The sequence below is a fragment of the Adiantum capillus-veneris genome, chromosome 14 (genome assembly GCF_014529385.1).
Source record: "Adiantum capillus-veneris isolate H3 chromosome 14, ASM1452938v2, whole genome shotgun sequence".
NCBI classification, from domain to species: Eukaryota; Viridiplantae; Streptophyta; class Polypodiopsida; order Polypodiales; family Pteridaceae; genus Adiantum; species Adiantum capillus-veneris.
In genome coordinates, this window is record NC_140944.1 from 68,619,046 (window position 1) to 68,646,708 (window position 27,663).

At 45.2% G+C, this 27,663-nt stretch overlaps 1 protein-coding gene across 3 annotated transcripts in view; it reads right to left on the reverse strand.

The window, feature by feature from the left end:
* Nucleotides 1-27,663, reverse strand: part of CRR1 (Dihydrodipicolinate reductase, bacterial/plant) — a 47,583-nt gene that overhangs the window by 14,008 nt on the left and 5,912 nt on the right. Inside the window, exon 2 of one of the 3 annotated variants that reach the window (XM_086528716.1) lies at nucleotides 23,257-23,471. The exons of the other annotated variants lie outside the window; for them this stretch is intronic. The gene's annotated coding sequence lies outside the window, so the exon portion shown is untranslated. The remainder of the gene's footprint in view (nucleotides 1-23,256; nucleotides 23,472-27,663) is intronic. 3 annotated transcript variants of the gene reach the window in all.

Sequence of the window (27,663 nt, forward strand, 5' to 3'; positions counted from 1 at the left end):
GGATTCTTCCATCTCTAGAACCACTTCTTGTATGATCATCCAACTTCGATGGATGAAGTTTAGAGGTGAAGCATGTGGTGCCAGATGCTTAGCCAACAATGGCAACAATTCGAAGAGGTTCGGTTGGAGTGTGGACTACTCCTATCTCCAAGTTCTCTCTTCACCGATGGTAGCATGGCCCTACAGATTTGGTCATTCCTATGCCCTTTTTTTAACCTTGTCAATACCATTTGTGGGACAAGTTTGCGATCTCTTCCGGGCAGTCGTCTTGATGATCGACAACAGATTTGTCAAGATCCCTTGGATGACAAGTTTGCACGTAGTGTCGGCAATTGGTGGGGACACCTAGTTCCTACTTCCGCAGTCAGCAACATTTGGAAGCTTCTCCCGTACTTCTACTTAAAGAGCTCCAACCTTGGGGCAGCCCATTCCAATCTTCGTGGGCATCTTCTAGTTCCCCTAGGCAGTTCCCTTACTCTTACTCTTGAGTATTGGTGTCATGTTGTGCATTTGGATATTGATTGCACAGTTCAATGGTGGAAATATTCTCTTCCAACACAAGTAGTAAGGACAGTTTTTTAGTGAAGGTTTTAAGGAAGTAAGTTACAACAGTGGGAGTATAGGTGCTCTTCTGAGTCTGTTTGGAGTTTGGCATATTGTATTGGATTGTACCTACACGTTTGACCTTGGCAAATGCAAAGGAGTGGCAGACATTTGGTTTGATCTTAGGGAGTTGGCTTTAGTAGCTAGGTCCTCTTGGACCCCAATGGCTTCTTTGGCAAACATGATCCTTAGGTGACGACCTTTCAGGTTTTCCGATTCTTAGCAATGGTGTGATCCTCTTTGGGTCTCGAGTTCCTTGAAATTTAGGTTTGCTATTTAATAATAGAGAAAGCAGTTTTACTCCAGGTTGTCTCAAATTTCTTTTTTGGTGGTACTTATTCTCTTTTCCCACGATTGAGCAAGAAAGGGACTTCCTATCTTGAGGGGAGCTCCCAGCTTTAGCTCTAGAGCTTTTAGTGACAATGTTTGCTTTGTTTCGACATGGAGTTGAGTCAGTTGTTACCATAGAGCGTACTTTTGAGGATACTTCTCTATCAGAGGGGGCTTTTCAAGTTATTATCTTCAGCCGACTACCAATGCTCCATTCGACGGAGTACCATGCAAGGTGTCTTCTAGTCCTTGGTTTCCCTGCCCAGTTCTTGTGGCTTTGGATGGTGTGCTTTAGCCTACAATGCAGTTAGTATCTTGGCGGATGTTTTCTTGAGCCACGTCAGCGGTCGCTTCGTCTTTCAAATTGTGGTGTGACAGTTACTTTCTTATCCTTAGACTCGCATGTTGCTTTGTACAAGCAGACAGTGGTCCTTCTAGGACTAGGAACCAGTCGCACTTAGCTCAAGCATTCTCACAGTGGGGAGACAGTCTTCTCAGTTTTCCCAGAGTTGGTTCCAAGTTCCATAAATATATTTTCCTTCAAAATTCACCTACCTCGGGTGATCCAATTACACAGGTAGAGACTATTGGAGAACTAATCAATTATCCATGCTCCGGGTGTTCTCCCTTCAGAGGGGGATGTGGAGTCAACTTGGGAGTTAGTTTGCGCAGACTACTTCCTTTCAGTTCTAGGTTCCGTGTGCAGCAAACAAGATTGACACTCTATTCGGTGGCTTTCTATAGCACCTTGTTCTTCTCTTGCAAAGCTTGGGTGCAGGGTCTCTAGATCTTGCCTATTAGCTGCGATCTCAGTACTGATGTCTGTTCGTTTTTGTTGGATGTTTGTTCCCAATTCACTCTAAAAGTGGAGTGATACTCTCTCGAGATGTGTTCCAAACAAATGAAGATCAGTAGTAGTTGTCACTCTCAGTTCCGATGAAGTTCCTTCAAATACAGTTCAGAGTTCCTTCATATACAATTTGCAGTTCCTTCAGATACGGTTTACAGTTCACCATACTATATGGTGGTTGGTGCAGTTTCTTGGTTCTTCGTCATCGGGCAGTTAATTTCTCAGTCGCCTCGATTGTCTGCATTCTTTGGACTCCCGTAGCAGCTTGGAGATTCTAGCATGTGGTATGTGACCAAAGGTGCACGTTTCCGACTTTTTCCTCGAGGGTGGAGCACTTGAGGGTTGGGAAATGATCCGAATACCAGTAGTTTATGCCTTGGCCCTTTACCCTCAGTTTTGATGCATTCTCTTAGAGTGGTCAGCAACAATACCTTCCACAAATGCTGGTTGTGCAACTTATGAGTCGGTCAAGTTGAGAAGATTCTTTTTAGAGCTAGATTTACTTTCAACGGACAGCATTTTACTTCTCGGATGTCTTTTGAAGGTAGTGGTTGCATGGTATAGTGGCCACGTATAGTTTGACCTCAGAGTCTTGTTGCAGATATCCACATCCACAAAACCCTCTCTTTACAGTTGCAGATTGCTCACTCCAGCTTCCTGGTACATCTTCCTTTCAAGGAGCTGAGAGGGGATGTTAGAGTTACGGCAGCTCTCTGGATTCGTCAAGTCGGTCCTAGTTTCTCTTAGGGATAGGTGTTAGGGAGTGAGGACTTTTTTTCTCTTCTTTTCAACAGCAAGTTGGATCCTCTTCTATGTCCCAATCTCTAATGTTGGATACCATCTAGAAACACCTCTAAGATCATGCCACTAGAACTACCTCGGCCGGTGGTCCCATTTCCTCAGGCGTGATTCCAAGTCGAGCCACCAATTTAGAGGAGATGAAGTTGGCCTTGGCTCCTCCATCAAAGAAATGAGGGCTTCCTAATCTCGTACTTTGCCCCACACTCTGTAGAGCTCCGTACTTTCATCCATGTCAAGTGCACCAGATTTAGCTCGGATCTAGTATTCCCACCAAACACAAGGGACACTTTATTTCACTTGAAAGAACTGAACTAAACGCACGAAAGAGAGAGAGAGAGAGAGAGAGAGGTCCCAAACCCTCAAGGGCCCCCTTGCTTGGTTGCCAGAGCAAGTACTTTCTTTATTCTTGCACAATGCTAATACAATGACTAAATGTTGAGATGTTGATGCTAATGGGTACTGATGCTATTGATGATGGGTACTACTGAGGGTACTACGGGATACTCAGGTACTGAAGGTACTGATGGGTAATGAGGGGTATTGTGGGGGGCTGAGGTACCGATGGGTACTGAGGGGTACTACGGGGCGCTGAGGTATTGATGGATACTTAGGTACTACGGGGCACTGACGGGTGTTGAGGTACTGATGGGTTATGTGTCGACGATGATGACGACGAGGTACTGATGGGTTCTATGTCGACGACGATGACGACAACGACGACGACGAGGTACTGATGGGTTCTATGTCAACGACGACGACGACGACGACGACGAGGTACTGATGGGTACTAAGGTGTTGAGGGGTATTGAGGTACTAATGGGTACTGAAAGTCCTTATGATGAGCTAGGCAGGAGCCAAGCCAGAACACAAGGGGTACTAGGTGTTGGCTTATTGTGTCGATGTCGATGACGATGACAATGTTGACGACGACGCAGATGCTGACGCTATGGCTGAAATCTGAAAATGCTGGTGGTAATGTGGCAAGGCTTGCAACCGCGACGAGGCTATGCTGAAAACGTTGAGGGCTGAAATCTGATGGCGATCATAGGGCTGAAAATGCTGATGGCTGCTAGAGAAAACGCAGGTTGATGGTTGCCCAAGCGCTCGTACTACTGAGAGGCTCTTCTATTGCTCCTCTGCCTTCTACTGCCCATAGGGTTTCTTTTGTAGGTTCTTTAGCCATTTGCCATACCCTACTTTTAATAAATTTCATGTCAAAGTCACTTATTAATAAATGACTTGAGTGACTGTTCATATGCCTATATGCTTAAGTAACTTAATTGTGCAAGTGAGGGTATGCAACTATGACCTGCCTGATCCTGTATGACGGCACGTCCTTCTAGAGGCTCACAAAATGCCAGGCTAGATCCTAAGCTAACTAAGACTGACGCTAGACTGTAGCAGTAGCTTGTCCACGTAGCACAAGTGCAGTGCGCCCGTGACATCCCCCCTGTTAAAGGTGAGACACGACTGCCGAACTTTTATCTATACTTCTGATGTTGAATGCTTTTGATGCTTGTGGATGCATAAACCAATGAAAATTGTCACAAACTGCTGACGTGTCAAGTCACTGAAGAACAGAGCCAACCTTCAGATCACGGTCGAGGGGCCTAAACCCTAAGAAGAACAAGCAACAGCAGAAGAAGAAGTCCTACCAACTTCTGGGACCCCGTCCGATGGGGCCCAAGTGACCAAAGAATTAAAATAAAGATGGACCCTCACACACACACACAAAAGACTAGCGCAGAAACTGATGATGTAGCAGTTGAAAGGATAGCCCGGATTTTCTGCTAACAGTGTTGACGTGGCACATTTCTGCAAAATGCGCTGACAATGCTGACGTGGCAGTTGTACGGATTTTCGTAAATCACGCTCGCAGCTTTTGAGCGCCAGCTTTTGGGCCAGTTGCTTTTGAGTTTGAAGCTTTTCACTGTAACTGCTTTTCAGGCCAAGGGCCTTTAAATATGAGGCTAGGGCTCATTCTGAGGCATGCTTCCTGGAGAAGGTGCAAAGTCTGGAGTGCTGGCGTGTACTGAGTTGATGCGATATAAAGAAATACCGAAAGGGGCGTCAAGGTTTGGGGCCAATACTCTCTAGGGTGGAATTCCGCCACTCTGTCCGCGTGTCGTCTCTCTCTCTCTCACTTCAGTTGTTATTGAAGTGCTAAAAGTCTGTTCAGTCTCTTCTTTTCTATCGGCACGTGGTGCACGCCTTGTGACAAAAACTCCTCCAAACTAGTGGATACTGCGGATGTAGGTACTGCTGCGATGTAAACACCGACCATACGAGTTGCTAGGCAACCTTGCTACTGTCGCGGAATACCAGCCTTGATGTTGACTCTGCCTTATGAGCAAGTACGACCACTAAATAGTCTTGTCGTGAAAACATTGCAGGTGAAGTTGAAAGGTAAGGGTGCTCAAAGGTATTTCCAAGGGTTGCTTGTTGATGGAAGTGGATGCACGCTATATACGAATGTGAATGCAGAAGAGGGTTAGAGATCCTGTCTCCAACTCTTTCCATATCCGCATAGGAGGCAAGTAGATCTTGGTACTAAGGTCTGAATTTTCGTGTATCCAATGTCGACCTTCCTTCAAAGACATAGCGATGAAGACGGGAGCTAGTTAGTCCTAGATCGAGACTCGAAGATTCATTCAGGAAAAAAAACTTGGAGAGGTTCTTTGGGTTCTTGGTTCTGCTTGGGTTCTTGGTGTTTCTTGGGTTCTTGGTGTACTTGGGGTTCTTGATGGTTCTTCCCTTGAGTTCGCGAAGTCGAAGCACGCACAGAGCTCTGAAACCAATGTCAAGTGCAACGGAAGTGTTAAAGGGTTTAGCTCGGATCTAGTACTCTGCACAAACACAAGGGACACTTTACTTCACTTGAAAGAACTAAATTGAACTGAATGAAGAGAGAGAGAGAGAGAGAGGAGACGACACCGAATGTTGGGCCCCATACCCTCAAGGGCCCACTTGCTCTGTTGCCAGAGCAAGTACTTTCTTTATTCTTGCACAATGCTGATACAATGACTAAATGTTGAGATGCTGATGCTAATAGGTATTGATGCTACTGATGCTCGGTACTACTAAGGGTATTGCGGGATACTATGGTACTACGGTTTCGAAGGTACTGATGTGTCAAGTGCAGCGGAAGAGAATAAGGAATTGCTTGGATCTAGTACAACGCACACAAACACAAGGGACACTTTACTTCACTTGAAAGAACTAAACTGAACTGAAAGAAAGAGAGAAAAGAGACGACGCAGGGATGTCGGGTCCCAACCCTCAAGGGCCCCCTTGCTCTGTGTAAGGTGCAACAGAATGAATGTTGAACTTTGCTCAAGATGAGTGCTCCGAACTGTGCTCAAGGTTCCTTTTTCTTAGGGAAGGGAGAGCCTTCCGTTCTTTAATGAGAGAGTGCAAGTGATCACAAACAAAGTGAATAGACAGTGTGCGTGAAGGTGCTGAGACTGAGAGATAGAGAGAGAAGAGAATACAACACCGAGAAGTTGTCAAACCCTCCTCCGAAGGCCCCACTCTCTATGGCGAGAGCGGTCTACAATTGATTGCACAAATCTCTACAATGTGTGGACTTGCCGACGATGAGCACGACGACGAGACGGCCTGAAATCTGAAAACGCTAAGGGCTGAAATCTGCAAATCTTTATCTGCTGAATTCTGACTCTATGTCGCTGACGATGTCGATGGCGACAATGCGACGACGACGCGCTGAAAACTGAATGCTTCGAATTGGTAACTGTTGCACCAAGTTCGGGCTGATCTGCTAACTTGATGGTTGAAAAAAACGCTGCTTCCTATGGCTGAAAACGCTGTTTCTTATGGCTTGAAGGCTTGAAAACGCTGCACAGCAGCTGATGCAAAAATGCTAACCTTTGCTGAATTTCTGCTGATCTCGTAAGCGCTAAATCACTGCTGCAGAAACCCTGCCCTGATGGTGCCGAAGTACTGCTGAAAAATGCTATGCCGCTGGCTGAAATGCTGGTGCAGTAAACGCTGGGACAGCAGATCTTGAAAACGCTGAAATTCCCGAGTCTCGCAAGGCTAATGAATGGGACTGCTGGCAAGGCAAAGTGGCTGCTGAGAAACGCCAAGGCAGGGCTGAAATCGCTGGATTCCTTTGCTGAAAACGCCAAGCTGAGGGGGGTCCTTGTTCTTGTTGAGAGTGGGAGAGAGAAGCCTGCTGCAATAAATTGCCTGATGCCCTTTCTCCTCCTCTGTCAGATAGTGCTAGTGCTAGGTTGCTTATATATTTCATTAGCAAAATTGCCCTACCTAGTTCCCAACAAAAGTCACTTAATAAATAAGTGAAAAATGTCAAAAATAGGGAAAATAGGTTTTATGCATTGGAAACTGCTCCTGATGGATTCTGATGGTAATGTTGATGATCATGTTGTGTGCAACCGGAGGATATGCATCTAATCCACGTGTCTGGACATGCACGGTCTACAAACAGACCACAAAAGTGTCAGATCACTTCCTATTCTAGACTGACTTGACTGAGCTGAACCCTGGTTGTTGTAGCTTGTCCACGGACACATAGGGTTGGATGTGTCACGTGACACTCTGTTGCCAGAGCAAGTACTTTCTTTATTCTTGCACAATGCTGATACAATGACTAAATGTTGAGATGCTGATGCTAATGAATATTGATGTTGGGTACAGAGTACTGAGGTACTGAGGTTCTATGTCGAAGACAATGATGTCGACGACGGGTACTGCTAGTCTATGTCGAAGATGGGGAGGTTTGCTGTCACGAGGACGTGGCACCTGTTAACTATTCACGAGGACGTGGCAACTGCTAACTTTAGTTGTTGGTTTCTTTCCAATGATTTTTGTTTTATTTTTGAGACCCTCTTTTTGAAGTTGCAAATGGTCGGACATTGTATGGTCAATGTGAACAATAGTTTCACCCGCAGAAGGGAAGTTGGTCGGCACTGGAACTCGTATAGTAAAAGGATGTCTAGGCTCAGTTCAAGATCATGTAGGTCCCCCCGTCGCACTTAGCAAGTTGGTGGATGCTAGGAAGTGAACTCAATAAAGGCGTGCCAAGGTGGGGTCACCCACAAAAAATCACCCGAGAACTCGAGAACTCGGCTACATTACATTAATGGTTGTGGTCCCAATGGTGAAAGATGGTCAGATGACCAATGAGAGTCCAATGGAAGCATCTCCTAAAATTTAGGAAACTGCTATTTTGGGCCATGAAATTTGTTCACGTCATTAGCTCCGGAATGACAAGAGGAACATTTCATTACTCTGCCACTAAGTCAACTAAGCAACCGGTTGAGATATTTTTAGACCAGAAGGTCCAAACGGGGAATTAATGCATGAGTGCCACTTGGCACATTTTTGGGCATTTTTCCAACTTAAGAGAGAGAGAAGCATTAAAACAAAACGTGGACTGCATTTTTCAGCCGTATGGTGGATTGTTGTAGGTAACGCTACTGTGTGCTTGCCTACCCTCTACGTACAGTGAGTGCAAGAACTGAAGCCTTGCATAGCATTCACTGCTCTCTCTCCCCCCTCCGTGCAGTTATGTGATGCCCCACGAGAGGGCTTTTCATTTGACCTATGTACAGTTGTGTGGGTTCATGCGCGATTGCCGAGGCAAGAGCCTCTTGCACAGGTACTGGATTAGCTAGTTGCTAATCCTCCGCAGGTACAGGTGAATTCGGAGAGGTTTCACATGAGAAATCTCGTCCGATTCAAAGGGCAAGTAGCCCTACAAGTGCGGGACCTCGAGGACTTGCTACAGATGCGGCCAGCTCGCGAAACGGAGCCAAAAACAGGGAAATACTGCCTGCTGTGTATTTTTGCAAGTTTAGGGTTCCGACCCTGAACGGTCCCTAATACCCCCAAGAGGTCCGGGGACACGAGGGGACCATTATAGAGGTGATTTGGCGCATTTTCGGGGCAAAAAACAGAGAATTCAGCGTGCTGCAGATTCTCGCCAGGTGTCCGTATGCATCGGGAAAGTCACCTATTGCGTGGGGATACTGTTTGTGAAGCGTCCTAGTACAGTTATGCTGCTGAAATCAGGCCAGAACAGGTGGTTTTCAGCCCGGATTATGCGGGACAGCTCGTAGGAAATCACAGGTTTTATTCCCTCTGTTAATAGTATAAAGAAATACGAAAAGGGACGTCAATTTTGGGGCCTACAGGTTGTCGGTGTCTGCTCGGAGCATTCTAGCTTCCGAGCCGTGTGTGTTTAAAGTGTTGATTCCTGTCGCAGGTTACCTTTCCAAAGTGCGCTCTGCGTGTGACTAAAGTAAAGAATTTCGGGTGAAAGCCAAAGTCTACCGCCCTACGGGCCGGTTTCATGGTTCCGTTGCCGGGACAGAATCACTTTTTCCTCAAGAAGTGAGCCTCGGTTGTTTTGGGTAAAGACACAGAGTACAGGAATGCGGGATTTCACTATGGCCAACAAAGGGAAAGGCATTATGGAAGAGGGTTCCTCTTCGAAGAACAAACAGGAAATTCTTATGGTGTTCGAGATTGGCGAGAGTTCACGGCCACGATTGTCTATACCTCCTGTTGATATGAATGTTCCTCCTGTACATGGCTTTATGACTGGGCAACTTGAGGATGATGCGTTCAGGACTCAGTTAGTTGCCGCGGTGAATGTGTTTTCACAACTGGTGCAGAACCCAAGGTTTATGGAGTTCTTGCAAGCGCCACCAGTGCCACGGTAAAATAGGCAACCTACACTGCAAATAGAGCTTGTTGAGACTCAAGCCCAATTACTTCATGCGTCTCAGTAGGATAGGGAACACTCGCATGTTGCGGAGTCAGGGGCTCCAAAACAGGTTCCTCATGTCCTTGAACAGGTGGTTAGGACGCCTATTCCACACGCTATGCCAGTTCAGTCCGCCACCTTTCAGAGCCCGCATGCTGTCTTTAATGGACAGGGAACTGGTTACTAGGCAATGCATCAAGTTTTTCCACCACCCACGGTACATCCTAGGTATTTCGGGGGTGGATCTGTGTTCCAAAGTATGCCAATTATGCGCTTGGAAATCGGTCGTACATGCCAAGAACAATGTTTGGGGGTATGAAAGGCATGATGCCAAGCCCCATGTATGATAGCATTTGCATGCAGCAAGGTTTTTAGAGCAACCAAGGCCAGTTTGGGGTGCCACAGGGTCATTTTGGCACGGCTGGTTTTTCTGGACAACAGCCAGATATGGCACCTATGATGCAAAATGTCAATGGACAAGACGCGCTGATGATTCCTACTACAATGCCCATGTTGTAGACAATTGCTTGTGACAATTTAGGGGCACTAGAAAAGCCGAAAGCTTACAAAGAAGGTGGTGCAGCTGTAAAGTTTAGCACTTTCAGCGGCTTCGAGGATAAGGCAAAGGCTCTTACTTTCCTCCCACAGTTTCATACAGCTTATGCAGGAGGGAATTTTACAGAGGCCTCTAAGGTCAAGCTGCCACTTTCTTGAAAGACAATGCGCTTACATGGTGGACGACGTTGTTAATGCAAGGACAGGCACCCACCACTTGGGTCTACTTCAAACAAATGTTTGCATATGCTTGGCTGTCAAATGAATTTGAAGCTGACGTCATGACAGATTGGCACCAACTCACTGCGGCTACTTGCAAGAGCCGACAGGAGTACAATCGGAGGTTTTGCAAAGCATTACTCTCGGTAACCTCCTAAAGATTTGAGCCATTGACAGACCAGATAGAGAAGTATTGTTGTGGGCTGCCTAAAGGGCTTCGGGATTACTGTACCAAGAACAAAGTGGCTACCCTCACCCAGCTCATGGAAGTTGCTAACACTGGTCTTGCCTTGTTGAAAGGAGAGGACAGTGGGTTTCCGAGCAACGAAAAAGGAGGGCAGCAAAAGAAAAATTCAACAAAGAAGCCCTTTGTGAAAACAGTTCCTGAAGCGTCACAGGAGTCAGAAAAGACCAGCAAGGATAAGGACTCAGCCGGGACTTATGAAGCACAAGCAAAGAAACAAAAAAGGAAGCCTTTTGTGCGTAAGTCGCTCGAGGGAAAGAAGGTCCTAATGGCTAAAAACAAATGCTTTATATGCGAGCAGCCTGGTCACTTTGCTACAAATTGTCCCCAAAGGAAAAGACCAGCTGACTCAGATGATAAAAAGGACCAGAAAGGAAAGAAGCCTAAACCCATGGCAGGTTTGGTGCCAGATATGGTGGGTGACAAGCCCACTACAGATGCCAACGAGTTATGGGTCACCCACAGAAAATCACCCGAGAACTGGGCTACATTACATTCCAGTGGTGAAAGATGGTTAGAGGACCAGTGAAAGTCCAATGGAAGCATCTCCTAAAATTTAGGGAACTGTTATTTTAGGCCATGAAATCTGTTCACGTCATTAGCTCTGGAATGACAAGAGGAACATTTCATTACTCTGCCACTAAGTCAACTGAGCAACCGGTTGAGATATTTTTAGACCTAAAGGTCCAAAGCGGGGAATTAATACATGAGTGCCACTTGGCACATTTTTGGGCATTTTTCCAACTTGAGAGAGAGAGAGAGAGAGAGAGAGAGAGAGAGAGAAGCATTAAAACAAATCGTGGGCTACATTTTTCAGCCGTATGGTGGATTGTTGCAAGTACCAAAGCTACTGTGTGCTTGCCTACCCTCTATGTACAGTGAAGTGTAAGAACTGAAGCCTTGCAGCATTCACTGCTCTCTCTCCGCCCTCCATGCAATTATGTGATGCCCCACAAGAGGGCTTTTCATTTGAGCTATGTACAGTTGTGTAGGTTCATGCGCGATTGCCGAGGCAAGAGCCTCTAGCACAGGTACTGGATTAGCTAGTTGCTAATCCCCCGTGAATTCGGAGAAGTTTCAAATGAGAAATCTCGTCCGATTCAAAGGGCAAGTAGCCCTACAGGTGCGGGAGCTTGAGGACTTGCTACGGATGCAACCGGCTCATGAAACGGAACCCAAAACAGGGAAATACAGCCTGCTATGTATTTTTGCAGGTTTAGGGTTTCGGCCCTAAACGGTCCCTAATATCCCCAAGAGGTCTAGGGACGCGAGGGGACCGATGTAGAGGTGATTTGGCGCATTTTCGGGGCAGAAAACAGAGAATTCATTGTTCAGCGTGCTGCAGATTCTTGCTAGGTTTTGCAAAGTGTTCGTATGCATCGGGATACTTTCTGTGAAGTGTCATAGTACAGTTATGCTGCCGAAATCGGGCCAAAACAGGTGGTTTTCAGCCCGGATTATGCGGGACAGCTCGTAGAAATCACAGGTTTTATTCCCTTTGTTAATAGTATAAAGAAATTGTAACAGACTTGGACACTCCAAGTCAAGAATCAATCACAACAGCACCATATAACCACTTCAAACAATTCACAGATCACAATAGATTTGCACTGGCCGGCGGAGTTCCATGCCTAGAGTTATTGGCCCCAAAGACTGGCGCCCCTTTCGGTATTTCTTTATGTATTATATCAATGTCAGAGTACAAAGAGCGGTTAGGGTTTCACTCTCAAACTCTGCGTCCAGATGCTCTGAGAAGTGAGCCCTAAACCACTAATTTAAAGGTTACAAGGGATGCCCAAAAGTAGAGCCCCAAAAGCTGAAAATCAAAAGCTTAAGTAAAAGCTTTGAAAAATAAAGCAAAAGCTCTTTCTCTCTCTTTCTTTTAATAAAGCAAAGAGGCTTTTCTTCTCTCTCTCTCTCTCTCTCTCTCTCTCTCTCTCTCTCTCTCTCTCTCTCTCTCTCTCTCTCTCTCTCTCTCTCTCTCTCTCTCTCTTAAATGAAATAAAGCAAAGAGGCTTTCTCTCTTTTCCCATTGCGTGGAAAAGCAATGCCAAAAGCTAAAATAAAAAAACAGCCCAAGCAAAAGCAATGCCAAAAATCTGCCCAGCTTTCTGTAAATTGCGCTGGTGTTCGTACAACAAGCCACGTGTCAGCCCGCCACGTCAGCAAATCAGGGTTAGGGTTAGGATTAGGGCAAAATTAGGGTTTTTTATTTTAGGGTTAGGGTTTCGAGCAGAATTAGGGTTTTTGATTTTAGGGTTAGGGTTTCAACAACATTAGGGTTTCTGATTTTAGGATTAGAGTTTCAACAGAATTAGGGTTTCTGGTAGAAATTAGGGTTTGCAAGAATTTTAGGGTTTCTGTTGTCGATAGCCACGTCATCACTTTGTGACATACCCCCCTCTTGAAATCATTATAATCGACCGCGATTACGCCTGCAAAACCAACAAAAGACATAAACCGTCTTAGCACACACTGACTGTTAGTACCTACGTACTAGGAACACACATCTAGCACATGTACCAAATCGAAAGTTACATCACACGACATCACAGGACATCACATGACATTCAACATTCATTCGGATCTTAGACCGTGATTTATCGGCAATGTAGCTAGCAATCGCATCTAGGTCCAATTGAGACCTCATCGATGTCCAATTAACTAACCACTATTGCAACCATGTCTATTCGAGATCAATCAGACCAAAATGCTGCAGCCATTTCGTCTATCAGTTCCTGCACTTAAAAAGAAGTGAAGAACAAATCAGTATCATAATCAGGAATTCCATTTCATAAAGTCATCCAGCAGAATACTGTCAGCTCTCAGTATCCTTGAAGCTCAAAGAGACATCAGTGACTTTACTATCAAAATCGAGGCATCTGTTGACAAAGGAGCGGAGTGACTCCCCTCTTGTGCATCCCACTGCACCAGATCTCCGGCCAAGCTAAATTTTGGGTTCCGTTTGGAGTAGAGTAGACTATGCTAAACCAAAAGCATCGAGGTAAAGTTTCACAATCTGAGGAGTATCTAGACTATGCTAAACCAAAAGCATCGAGGTAAAGTTTCACAATCTGAGGAGTATCTGTCAGGTCCTCCTCCTCCATCCACTTCGCATCTAATGCAGGATAGTTCTTGAACTTAACCAAGAATCGCCTTCAGACTTTACCTTTCTTCGTATCCTTATGTGCCAAAATCTATTCAGGAACAAGGATCTCCTCGTTTTCTTCCACTTCGGGTTGCTCATCAGGCACATCACCCTTAAAAGGTTTCAAGAGACCCACATGGAATGCATTGTGAATCCTCCAAGTATCTGGCAGTTTCAATCGGAAGGAGACATTATTTTTTATCTTTTCAGTGATCTGGAAAGGTCCGTAGTATCGCATACTAAGCTTTGGAAAAAGCCTCTCCTTTCCCTTTTTCTTTCTTAGGCGTGCCTTCTCAAGACATAAGAGCACCCAATCATCCTCCTTCAATTTCAAGTCACAACGATGGCAATCCGCTGCCTTTTTCTGTCGTTCTTGAGACTCCTGCAAAGTCTCGCGAACCTTAGCAAAAGCCGTATCCAAATCTCGCGAATATTCATCCGCTTCAAATATCTGATCTTTCGTGCTCAGGAAGGATGGAACCTTCGCAGCACTTTCAACAATCTCACATGGTGTCTTCCCCGTCGAAGAGTGTATCGTGTTATTGTAGGCAAATTCCACCAAAGGTAAGTACTTTTCCCATTGAGTCTTCTAATCCGACATACAAGACATCAATAAATCTAAAATCACTGAATTGGCAATCTCAAATTGCCCGTCAGTCTGCAAGTGGAACGATGACGAGAACTACAACCGCGTGCCCATGTTCTCCCAAATTGCCTTCCAAAACAAACTCGTAAATCTGAGGTCTCTGTCGGAGACAATCGTCTCAAGCATGCCATGTAATCCGAAAATCATCGTGATCATTCTGTGTTCTCGGGGGATCAAAATGAAATCCATTTTAATACTTTCCCACGGACGAGAGGGTATGGGTAAAAGGCTGTAACAATCCCTGTGCCTTATGCCTGTCAAACTTGATGTTCTGGCATACTGCGCAGAACTCTTTCACATCCTTTTTGAGTCTCGGCCAAAAGAAGTATCCCTCTATCCCCTTCATGGTGGTAGCAATGCCGCGGTGACCCGTAAAAGGTGGATAGTGGCATTCAGTCATAACCTTTTCCCTCAACGGCTGCGAACGCACAACATAGTCTTTCTCGTCAAGTAGCCTTCCCAAAGGGAGTATCCAGCTACTGTCTCCCCATCCCGTATCCGTGTGAAAATATCTGCAAAATCTGTATCTGTGGCATATTGATCGACCATATCCTCGAAGCTCTTATGGTATATCGCGGAAATAGTCAGAACCAACGGCTTCCAAGACAAAGCATCTGCCACCACATTCTTTTGTCCATGCTCATGGACAATCTGGAAGTGAAACTATGACAAGATGTTTGCCCACCGCATCTGCTTTTCCGAAATATGCTTCTATGACAAGAAGTAGCGCAAGCTCTGATGGTCTGTAAAGACCGTAAAATCCGCTCCGAGTAGGTAATGTCGCCACTGAGTAAGAGCATGGATCACTGCCAAAAGCTCTTTCTCATAAATCTGTGTTGTCATCTCCGGCCTAGAGAACAATCGGCTCTCATAAGCAATGACATGGCCTTCTTGCATCAAGACTGCACCCAGACTACGACCACAAGCATCACAATATACTTCAAATGACTTTTCCAAGTCCGGCAAAGTCAAAGCTGGTCCCGTAGTCAATTTCTCTTTCAATGTCTGAAAGGCAGTCACCTTTGTGGGTCCCCACGAGAAAGGGACTCCTTTCTGTGTCAAGATATGCAAAGGGGAAGCAACCTCTGCAAACTTTTGAATGAACCGTTTGTAGTACGAACACAGTCCCAAGAAGCTTCCAACTTCATGGACATTCTTCAAATCGGGCCAATCACGGATAGTGTCTATCTTGGCCGGATCCATTTGCACTCCTACTGCTGAGACAAAGTGTCCCAAAAAAAAGTGTATCTCTGAAACAGATGATCTCGGTGTTCTGCCTCAGTCTTGGAGAAAACAATGATATCATCAAAGAAAGTGCCAACAAATAGCCTGTACTCTCGAAAAATCATGTCCATCATCCGGTTAAATGTTGCAGGAGCATTGGTTAAACCAAAAGGCATCACCAAAAACTCAAATAACCCAAAAGTCGTCCAAAAAGCTGTCTTGTAGACGTCTCCCGATGCGATTTGGATATGATGATATCCACTCTTCAAACCAATCCTGCGTGTCACGATTGTGACTAGTTACACTCTTCTTGATTCATTACAGATGCAGATGCGAAGTGTGACTAACCCAGGAGGACTCCTGTTCTCGAATGGTCACACCCCTTCGTCCAAAAGACATACCTCTTCGCCAAAAGCCACACTCCTTCGACGACTGGTCACACCCCTTCACCTTACGGATGCGACTCTTCACCCAATGGTTGCAGCTCTTCGCCGAAAGGATGTGTCTTTTCGCCTAAAGTCATGTCTCTTCACAAAGAGACATGCCTCTTCACTGATGACTATTCAATTCCTATAAAAGGAACCCTTGTATCACACTTTCAATCAATCAAACACAGAGTCTTCTAAGTCTTGTTCTAACTTCAGTTTCAGTTTCTTAAGTCTTAATCATGAGTTTAAGTACTTAATTAAGGATTAACGACTAGAATCCTTACACTGCTAAAACATAAGGATCCCTGTAACCTGTCGAGTATATCATCGATCCTAGGAATCGGAAATTTGTTCTTGATGGTGATTTTTTTGAGAGCTCTATATTCGATGCACATTCTCCAAGATCCGTCTTTCTTCAAATCCAACAACAATGGAGAGCAATACAGTGAAGTACTAGGCTGGACAAGACCCTTTTCCAAGAGGTCTTTCACTTGGTTCATAATCTTTTCAATCTGTACTCGGCTCACACGGTAAGGTGGCCGGTTCGGTGGCGTGCTTCCAGGTATCAAATCAATGGTCTGATCTTCAGGCCCTCTAAAAAGCAATCGACATGAGTGTGGAGAAAAATCTTGGCGTTCATTTGTTCAGGTCAAAACATATTCAACCTTTATCCATCGTTCAGTTCTCTCCCAAAAGAATGAGTAAAGAACCTGAAATTCATCAAGTACAATCTCTGAGCCCTTCATTTGTCAAAGTCGCTTTCTCGGCTCGGTAGTCAACCACGGCGTAGTTCTTGTGGTACCAAGGGATTCCGAGTAGACGTCACTCGCATGCCCTGAACACCCGTGTCATTGCAAAGTTTGCCAATGCTCGGTGTGATGGCAACATCCCCTCCAGGTGCCAGTCGAACTACCTCCGCCTGTGGCGTCAATCTGTCGGACGTAATTCCAAATCGAGCCGCCAATTCCAAGTGAAAAGAAGTTGGCCTTGGCTCCTTCAAATGAGCTTCCTGATCCTTCACTTTGCCCTTTTATTCATTTGATTCGGTTCAGGTCCCACGCCATGTGGTACCAGTTCTGCTTTTTATCTGCCTTTTCTGCCACGTTGATATAATACATAAAGAAATACTGAAAGGGGCGCCAGTCTTTGGGGCCAATATCTCTAGGCACGGAACTCCGCCAGGCCAGTGCAAATCTATTGTGATCTGTGAATTGTTTGAAGTGGTTATTTGGTGTTGTCGTGATTGATTCTTGACTTGGAGTGTCCAACTCTGTTACAGTGGTATCAGAGCACGGCCGATTTCTCTTCTACGAGAAATCCGATCCCCAAATTTTTTTCCACGGCACCTATGGCTTCACGCAAGGATCAGTTGACTCCCTCTGCATCTGGAGATGCGGGCTGGGATCACAACGAAGATTCGGGTAGAGAGTATGGTCCATCTCGGCCTACTCAAGCGGAGAGACAAGATGGAGTGTCGTCAATTAAGCGGCGATGCAACAAAGATGATGCTCAATTTTGCGACAGACCCAAAATTTGCAAAATATATGAGCGAGACTTCTTTTCAGGAAGTGCATGAGCAGTGGCAGAAAACCACTACACCCCCGAAACCCGCTCTCAAGAAACCTTCTTCTCACAAGAAATATTCAGAAAAGGAATTAGAAGAGGTAGTTGATGCTCGGATTGCTCAGCTTTTTGATGCGCAAAAGAAAGCCAAAAAGCACGGCAAAAAGTGAAAAAAGAGCACTGACTTCCCGGGTTACTTGGGTCGTCAGTCAACATTTAACAAAGCAAAGAAACAGAAGAAGCGTGTTCGATTTGAAGGAGTACCCAATTCTTCTTCTTCTTCTTCTTCTTCTTCTTCTTCTTCTTCTTCTTCTTCTGACAGTTCTTCTAGCTCTTCAGATTCGAGCGAAGAAGACAGAAAAGGCAAAAAGCGAAGCAAGAAACAACGCTTCGGAAAGGGCACGAAAAAGGCAAAGAAGGCTAAATCTCGCCCAGAGACTGACAGTTCTACTGAGGACTCGTCTACAGACAGCTCAGATTTCGATGACGGAAACTTTTATGCGAACAAGAAGAATTTTTATAAAACCAACCAGTATGACTTTCTAGAAGATAAAAGCAAGAAAGTCCGAGAGTTTGAGGAAGGTGGACAGTCAATTGAATTTGATACTTTTTCAAGATACTCAAATGCTTCGAAGGCTTTGTCTTTTATATAGCAGTTTGACATTGCTTTCGCGGGAGGATGCTACTCAGAGCACTCCAAGATTCGGAGAGCTGCCTCTTGCTTTAAGGTGAATGCTCGCACTTGGTGGTCCACTCTTCTCTTAAACAAGACTGCGCCAGTTAAATGGCTGAAATTTAAGAAGCTTTTTATTTCTTCTTGGTTGACGCAAGAGTATGAACGAGATATACGAGCTGCTTGGAACCATCTTTGGATGACCAAGAAAGATACAATCAATGCTTACTGTGAGAGATTCTGGAGCTCTTTTCTACCCGCCTCTTCATTTAAGAAGATCTCGTTCAGAGAACAGATTGAGCGGTTCACCTTGGGTCTACCTACAAAGATCCGAGATCATTGCTTGGAACAGAAGTCAGCTTCTATTCAGGAGTTGATGAGTCATGCGAAGCGAGGCTTTGCCATTCACTCTGGCAGTCTGACCTACCCCACAGATGAGGCCATGACACAACGAGCCGAACATACTTTTGGGAATGAAAGTAGAAAGAAAAAGAGCAACCCAGAGAAAAAGGATGCACAACCCAAGCTTACTCCTGAGGAGAGAGCTCGTTTCATCAGAGAGGGGAAGTGCTTTGGATGCGGGGAACATGGACATATCTCCGCGAAGTGTCCTAAAAAGGCACAAAAAGAACAGAATGATAAAGACGACGACAGGCTTGAGACTCTCAGACTCTACGTCCAGATGCTCTGAGAAGTGAGCCCTAAACCACTAATTTAAAGGTTACAAGGGATGCCCAAAAGCAGAGCCCCAAAAACTGAAAATCAAAAGCTTAAGTAAAAGCTTTGAAAAATAAAGCAAAAGTTCTTTCTTTGTCTTTCTTTTCATCAAGCAAAGAGGCTTTTCTTCTCTCTCTCTCTCTCTCTCTCTCTCTCTCTCTCTCTCTCTCTCTCTCTCTCTCTCTCTCTCGCTCAAATGAAATAAAGCAAAGAGGCTCTCTCTCTTTTCCCATTGCGTGGAAAAGCAATGCCAAAAGCTGAAATAAAAAAACAGCCCACGCAAAAGCAAAAGCAATGCCAAAAATCTGCCCAGCTTTCTGTAAATCGCGTTGGTGTCCGTACAGCAAGCCACGTGTCAGCACGTCACGTCAGCAAATCAGGATTAAGGTTAGGGCAGAATTAGGGTTTCTGATTTCAGGGTTAGGGTTTCAACAAAATTAGGGTTTTGGGCAGAATTAGGGTTTTGGGTAGAATTAGGGTTTCTGATTTTAGGGTTAGGGTTTCAACAGAATTAGGGTTTCTGTCAGAAATTAGGGTTTGCAGGAATATTAGGGTTTCTGGCAGAAATTAGGGTTTCTGTTGTCGGTAGCCACGTCATCACTTTGTGACAGAAGTACCGAAAGGGACGCCAATTTTGGGACCTACAAGTTGTCGACGTCTGCTCGAAGCATTCTAGCTTCCGAGCCGTGTGTGTGTTTAAAGTGTTAATTCCCGTCGCAGGTTACCTTTCCAAAGTGCTCTTTGTGTGTGTCTACAGTAAAGAATTTCGGGTGAAACGAGCCGGTTTCATCTGTGACAGGTATTGCTGGTCTATGTCGAAGACGATGTCACGGACACGACGATGTCGCCGTGACAATGACGACGACACGAGGCTAGGGCTGAAATCTGAAAATGCTAGGGCTGAAAACTGAGATTGTTGGAAATCTGTTGTGATCGGGTATTGTGCCGACGATGACAACGATGTCGACGACGACTGCTGCTCTAAGGGCTGAAAACTGAAAACGCTGAATGAAAATTCCTCATACTACGGATGTAGGTACTGCTGTGATGTAAACACCGACCATACGAATTGCTATGTAGCCTTACTACTGTCGCAGAATACCAGCCTTCATGTTGAATCTGCCTGCAAGCAAGCACTACCACTCGAATAGTCTTGTCGTGAAAACATTGCGGGTGAAGCTGAAAGGTAAGGATGCTCGGAGAAAAATCCAAGTGTTTCTTGTTGACGGAAGAGGATGCACGCTACATGCGAATGCGAATGTAGAAGAGGCTAGGGATCCTTTCTCCAACCCCTTCCATATCCACAAGATTTGGGTTCTCGTGTATCCGATGTCAATCTTCCTTCAAAGACATGGCAATGAAGATGGGATCTGGTAAGCATAACCAGCCAATACACAGTAAAGGGCGGTACCAAATCTACAACCTGTTAATCACACACAGAGTACTGATGGAAAAGAGAGAGACTCAACACTTGCGTCCAACGGCTAGAATGCCCAACGCAATGATGATCGATACCCTGTTGGCCCCAAAAACTGGCGCCCCTCTTTACTTGATTGAGATCGGAAATCTCCAAGCAACATTATAAGTTGTCCAAACCTGTCTAGGGCTGTAATTTCAGAATTTGGCCCAATTTCAACAGCATAAAGACTGTATAACTTGTATAGGCCAAAAGTAAAAGTTAGGGGTGACTTCCCATGCAATTCTGGAGCTTTTCTATGGGCTGGCGAGAAAATGCAGAGCACTGTTTTTCATTGTTACATTCTCTAAAATGTTCCCAAACTCTTGTACAACTACACTCTAGCTTCCCCGAAGCTTCTGTGAAGTTTTGGTGAACTTTAGGAGCAAAACCCTAAACCTGCAATTTTACACAACAAGCTGTATTTCTCTGTTTTGGGTCGTTTTGGACAGAGCTATCATATCAACACGCTCCCCAAGACCTCCCGCACGCAATGGAACAGTTGCCCTGTGATTTGGAGGAGTTTTCACGTGAGAAAACTCTCCAAAATCGCGTTCCTTCGTGATGGGGCTGTGCGTACCTATGGGGGATTAGCAATTAACTAATCCGGTTCCTGTTCAGAAGGCTCTTGCCTTAGCAAACGCGCATAAAACCCACAAAATTTTACATGATCATCTGAATAGCCCCACTAGTGGGGTATTACAATATGTGCAAAGGGGGGAGAGAGATGCGCGAGAGCAAATCGTCGCGCTACATAGAGCAAAGGAGAAGGCAAGACCATGTAACCGGCCTGTTAACTTCAAAAAGGGCGGTAGACTTCACTTTAAACCTTGATTTAGCTTTCACCCATTATTAGTCGTCTATTCTACCTATGCTATAATGACACAAGAGAGGGGAATGGGATACAGATGCTAGAATGCATCTGTATGCGAGTCAGACACTGGATTGGCCCCTAAATAGGCGCCCCTTTTAGTATTTCTTTATTCTTTTACAGTTAAGAGGAAGTACAAAGAGTGCTTATAGCGCTAAACCTGTATCCCGCAATTCTTAACCTGTATCCCTCAGTTTCTATCCTGTTTGGAGGAATTTGGGCAACATAACGACGCAGAACCCTGCCCAAAACAGTCTGCAAGTAGGGAATCCTAAGGAGACTACTGTCCTTGTCCCGATTCCACCTTTAATTGACCAAAACAGAGCATAACCAGCCTCTGTAATTTCTGGTTATTGACTAGTTTTTCTCTGTTTTCAGCTCCCTGTAGCCCTTGCACTGTTCCCTGCACCTTGGGCTAGTTGCCCCTTGAATCTGGAAGGATTTAGGGCATCGAAACAGCCCCAAAACTTGCGCGAAACCAATTCCTCTGCTGGAACTCACTTCCACTGGCATAAACCCTCTCATTCCAACTCAAAAAGAGCAATTACAGCTCGCTGGAATTTCTGGTTTTTCACTTGTTTTGAGCCCCAACACTTCCCAAAAGTGTTCTCTGACAATTGGGCACTGTTCCCAATGCATCTGGCATCCATACGGCTGCAAAACAGTAAATTTCAGACCGCTGTATTTTCTAGTTAGGACCTGTTTTTGACCTAATTTCAGCTGTCAACTGTCCCTGCACTGTTCCCAATTCCTTGGACTACATGCCCCTTGATTTTGTCATGATTCCGAGCACAAAACAGTCCCAAAACAGCCCAAAATCAGCAATAAAACAGTGCTGATTTTTGTGTGTTTACTTGAGAGGTTATCACCCTCTCGTTTCCCTGCTTTGGAGTAGCAGTTAGATACTCTTGTTCCCGTTCAGGGAGGCTCTTGCCTCAGCAATAGAGCATGAAACCACAAGACTATACATGGTCAATCTGATGAGCCCACTAGAGGGGCATAACCATAAAGAATAGGGGAGAGAGAGAGCAGTGAGAGGTGTGCAGGTCATGACATCCTGCACCTCACTGTACATAGAGGATAAGCCAGCACTCCATTGAAGCTCTCCCACCTGTGACAGCACTCAAAAACGAGCTCACAACTAAAAATCACGTTTTTGCCTTCTCTTTAAGTAGTAAACTGGCCTCAAAGTGCCAAGTGTCACTCATTTGTGCATTTTCCCGATTTAGACCCTCAGGTTTAAAAATATCTCACCTGCAGCCTCTGTTGACTTGGCCACAGAGTGACAAAATGATCCCCATGTCAAACTGCACGTAATGACACGAAGACATTTTGCCGTCCAAAAATAGCAGTCCCTAAAATTTAGGAGTTTCTGCCATTATATTCTTCTAGGTCATCTGACCCTCTTTGTACACTGCAGCCACACCCAGAACTAAAATGTAGCCTATGTAGCAAAGGATTCCGCTTTGGCTGGCCAATGACCCTACTTTGGCTAACCATAGTCCTTGCCCAACCTTAGTGCTCTTTAGCCCTCAGGCCTGGACTCTCTCTGAACAGTTCCACACTGGCTATGCAATGCAGGGCAGTTAGATTTCCAAAGGGGTGTTTCCAAAAGGTAAAACAAACGAAATTCCCCAAAGAAAGAAAATAAACAAAAATGGAATTGTCACTGGCTAGTGACAGCAAGCTTTCCATTAAAGCTGTAAACCTGCACCCACTACTCACACACACTCTGTAAGTTCACTTAATGAGAAAAATTCAACCTCCTCTCAAAATGGGCGTCCCCTCTTCATGTTGGATGTGGCAAATCTTCCAAGAGCCGCCATGTGTCCACTGTCAAAACGCGTTTCATGGTTACGCTAGCCCCTCTTGAGTTAATACTCTAGTTCCCACTAACTTATGAAGTTATAAGTGACTTGCCGAGTGGCCCAAATTCCATCTGGCACACACAAGCTTCCATACTTATTACTCATCAGAATTCAGTGCTAACTCGCCCGACCAGTCCCAAACTAACCGACCTAGACTCCTGATGTGAGAAACCTGTTCGGCCGCAACCATTTCACATTGACCATGCAATGTCCATTTGCACCTTTTCAAAGGTTTCGAGAAAACAAGTAAAAATAAAATAAATAAAAATATGTTGTACATATTTGGAGAAGGCAGCAGGAAAAATACACCTCCTGGTGACGGTAAGTCCATGGTTGGGACTCAGATTCTTCAGGAAAAAAAAACCGGGAGAGGTTCCTTGGGTTCTTTGGTTCAACTTCGGTTTCGATGGTTCTTGGTTCTTGAGGTTCTTGATTCTTCTGGGGTTGTTCTTTAGGTTCTTCCCTTCAGTTCGCGAAGTTGAAGCACGTACGGAGCTCTGATACAATTGCAGGTGCGGCGTACTCTGCACACAAACACAAGGGACACTTTACTTCACTTGAAAGAACTGAACTGAACTGAAAGAAAGAGAGAGACAAGAGAGAAAAAAGAGACGACAGAGGGATGTCGGGTCCTAACCCTCAAACACAAGGGACACTTTACTTCACTTGAAAGAACTGAACTGAACTGAAAGAAAGAGAGACAAGAGAGAGAAAAGAGACGACACAGGGATGTCGGGTCCCAACCCTCAAGGACCCCCTTGCTCTGTTGCCAGAGCAAGTCCTTTCTTTATTCTTGCACAATGCTGATACAATGACTAAATGTTGAGGTGTTGATGCTAATGGATACTCATGCTGGGTACTGGGTACTGAGGTACTGAAGGGGATACTGAGGTTCTATGTCGAAGACGATGACGTCGACGATGGGTACTGCTGGTCTATGTCGAACACGGGGAGGTCTGCGACGGGTACTGTTGGTCTATGTCGAAGACGATGATGTCGACGACGGGTACTACTGGTCTATGTCGAAGACGATAATGTCGACGATGACCGTCACAGACACGACGATGTTGCCGTGACGACGACGACGACGTGAGGCTAGGACTGAAATCTGAAAACGCTAGGGCTGAAAACTGAGATCGCTCGGAATCTGCTGCGACGATCGGGTACTGTGCCGACGACGATGACGAATGCTGTTCTAAGGGCTGAAAACTGAAAATTGAAAACGCTGGCTGATTTGTAAGGCTGAGAATTGGCATTGATGTAAGGGCTGAAAATGCGGTACTATGTCGTGGCGATGACGATGACGACGATGGGACTATGGCTATGACGACGATGGGTCGTCGTCAAGTCCGACGACGACGACGATGACAATGTCGACGATGATGATGGTGTCAACAACGGCGATGATGGTGTCGACGACGATGACGTCAAGGCTGAAAAACACTAAGGCTGAAAACTGAAATCTGTCGCAATGGATGGTTTTCCGGCAAGGATCTGTTGTCGGGAATGGAATCAGGGATGCGACGAGGCTAAAGGGATGGTATTGTTGCAACAACGCTGATGGCTGAAATCTGCTCCAAAAACGCTAGTGCTGCTGGGGTAATGCTGAGACAGAGACCGCCTGCCAGGTGCAGCACTTGGTGCACCACCTTCTGCTGCCTCTACTGAGTGCCCAATGGGTTTCTTTTATAGCTCTTTAGCAATTTGCACTACCTACTTTTCCAACAAAAGTCACTTATTTATACATAAGTGAAAAATGTACTTTGGCAAAAAGGGTTCTATGCTCTGGAAAATGCTCCGTACTGTGCAAGAGAGGGTAAGCAATTGTGACCGGCCTAGACATGCACGTCCTGCTCGAGGCTCACAACAGTGCCAGGCTATGTCCTACGCCAAGACTGACGCTAGACTATGGCAGAAGCATGTCCACGTGGCGCAAGTGAAGTGCGCACGTGACATGATGGGTACTAAGTGTTGGGGTATAAAGCCCAATGTGGTCGCCCAGGTAAGTGGACGGGCCGCCAGGTATGTACACATATTCTTTTGTAAAAACCTAATAAGAACTCACTATGCTCTACACATTACAGTAGAGCGAGTTCACCATATCGTCGTGCTCTTCTTCTCGCACTCTCTCTCGCGTCGCACTTCCACTAGTACTCCTTCAACTGGTATCAGAGCTCAGATCGAGGCTCGGGGCAGCACTGCAGGAGGCTAGAGTCACCAACTCAAATTGAAGTGAAATTCGATAGGCGAAGACACGGCCCCAAATCTCGTTGTCAGAATTTCATTCTGAGGTTATCTCAGCCACCGTTCGGCTTCGACAAAGGTCTGCACAGGCCATTTTCGACTATGTGGTCTCAGCAGGTGCAGATCCGACTCTGCAAATTTGGGGTTTTCGGCCTACGACTGCAGGTGCTGAGGATATCGATACTCCCAGAGTGTTGATTTGTGGCTGTCTACACATCGAAGGACGGCTCACAGTTCTTGGAGGCGTGTCACATACGACACGGGCACATCTACACACAGACTGTAGGCGACATCCACTAGTTCATCAGGTAGCTTGTGTTTGCTGCTTGATATTCCAAATTTCATCCTGACATTGCACGTACTTCCACATGGGATGTATTGTCAGAGATGATGTATGTCTGTTGAGGGTTTGCTGCCTGTGAGTCACGCAACAAACAACCGCCGCAGCGGTTACAGCATACAGTGGGAAATTTGTGGATGTATGACTTTGTGGGAAGTCTATGTACTGTCAGATTTACTGCAGCCTTTGTTGAGGGTCGAGTGAGGTTTTATTGAGCTGGGGGATTCTCGAATGTTGAGATCCTTTCGGTGATACAGGTCTTGGAGCGATCCCTCGAGCACCCTTAGATAGGCAGCTAGGATGTATTGACTGTGAGTTAGACAGTTGGGATTGCATCTTTGCTTTACTGCTGTTGAGGCATTGTCGCAGTCTATGCTTACAGGACAGTGACAGGACAGTCAGAGACAGTATAGGTGCAGGACAGGTTTATCCACAGCTTACAGTGTCAGAGAGACCGTGTTTTTTTGAGCTATTTTTTGGTCTGTTTTTAGTACACCAGAGCCATTTTACAAAGGAGACTCTGCAAAAATTTCTGCAGAATCTGAAGCTTTCTTGGTTCATTTGACAGGTTGATATTGGTTCAGAAATCAGATTACAGGGGAAACTACTGTGAACTGTAGCTATGGCTGGATCACAGGACACTGCTCTTTACAATATCAAGAAGCTGGATGGAACCAATTTCCCATTGTGGAAGCAACAGATTTGGCACGTGTTGGTACAAAAGAAGCAGATAAAACCTATAAAGCTCAAGGGGATAAAACCAGAAGATATGGACGAAGATGAATGGAGCGAAATGGATGAATTGGCAGTTTCTACCATTATGCTGACTTTGGCAGAAAGCGTTTACTTCAATGTAGCAGACGAGATGTCGGCTTATCAAGCATGGTTAAAGCTGAGTGATCTTTATGAGAAGCAGAGTGCAGCTTCACAGGTATACTGGCTTAAGAAGCTTGTTGACTTGAAGATGAAAGAAGGGACACCTATGTCCAATCATCTGAATGAATTCAACACAATTTATAGTCAGTTGTCAGCTCAAGGTGTCAAGTTTGATGAACCTGTTAGAGCTATGTTCCTGTTGATCACATTGCGGGAAAGTTGGGACACTTTTCGCACAGCTTTGAGTAATTCTGCACCTCTAGATGGTTTGAACATAGCAGGTGTAGAAGGAAGTCTGCTTACTGAAGAAACCAATAGAAAGACAATGGACAAAGGCAAAGGAACAGCCTTAGTTGTCAGGGGAAGGACCAAAGAAAAGTACAAAGGTTGAAAGAGGAATCAGTCTCGTAGCAAGTCCCGCAGTGCTAAAGGCAAGAGTGACATAGAATGCTACCATTGTGGCAAAGGGTCACATGAAAAGAGACTGCAGAGAATGGAAAGCAGAAAAAGGCAAAGAGAAAGCTGAAGACCATAGTGAGAAGAACAAGTCCTCAGTGAAGATTCAAGAAATAAATGTGACAAACACTGTTGCAGAGGATGACAGTCTAATGTCAGGAGACATCTACTTCTTGAAGAATACAATGGACTCAGCTCTTCTTACAGCATCTGATGGAAATGCATTGAGTGACTGGATTATAGACTCAGGGGCATCACTTCATGTGTCTCCAAACAAGGAGTGGTTTACTTCTTATGTGACCACTAAAGATCATGTTCGGCTAGGCAATGGGCAGACATGTGAGATCTTAGGTGTTGGAGATGTTCAATTGAAGTTTCAGAATGGCTCTTCTTTCACGCTGAAGAATGTGAGACATGTTCCCGCAATTACAAAGAGCTTGATCAACACAGGTTTACTTGATGATGCTGGCTACGTCACCACTTTTGGACAGAACATGTGGAAGATATCCAAGGGTTCTATGACAGTAGCACATGGAGTAAAGTCTGGAGGACTTTACATGATTTATGTATCAAATGTCTCTAAAAATGTAATCAATGTAACCGAGCAGCCGAACGTTTCTTTGTGGCATAGCCGGTTAGGACATATGTCCAAGAAGAGAATGGAAATCTTGTCTCGTTCTGGTTATTTGCCTGGCTTTTCATTTAATGATTTTGAATTCTGTGAACATTGTCTGTATGGTAAGCAAACACAACAGCCACATAAGCATAGAAGCAGTAGAAGAGATATACAGTTGGCACTT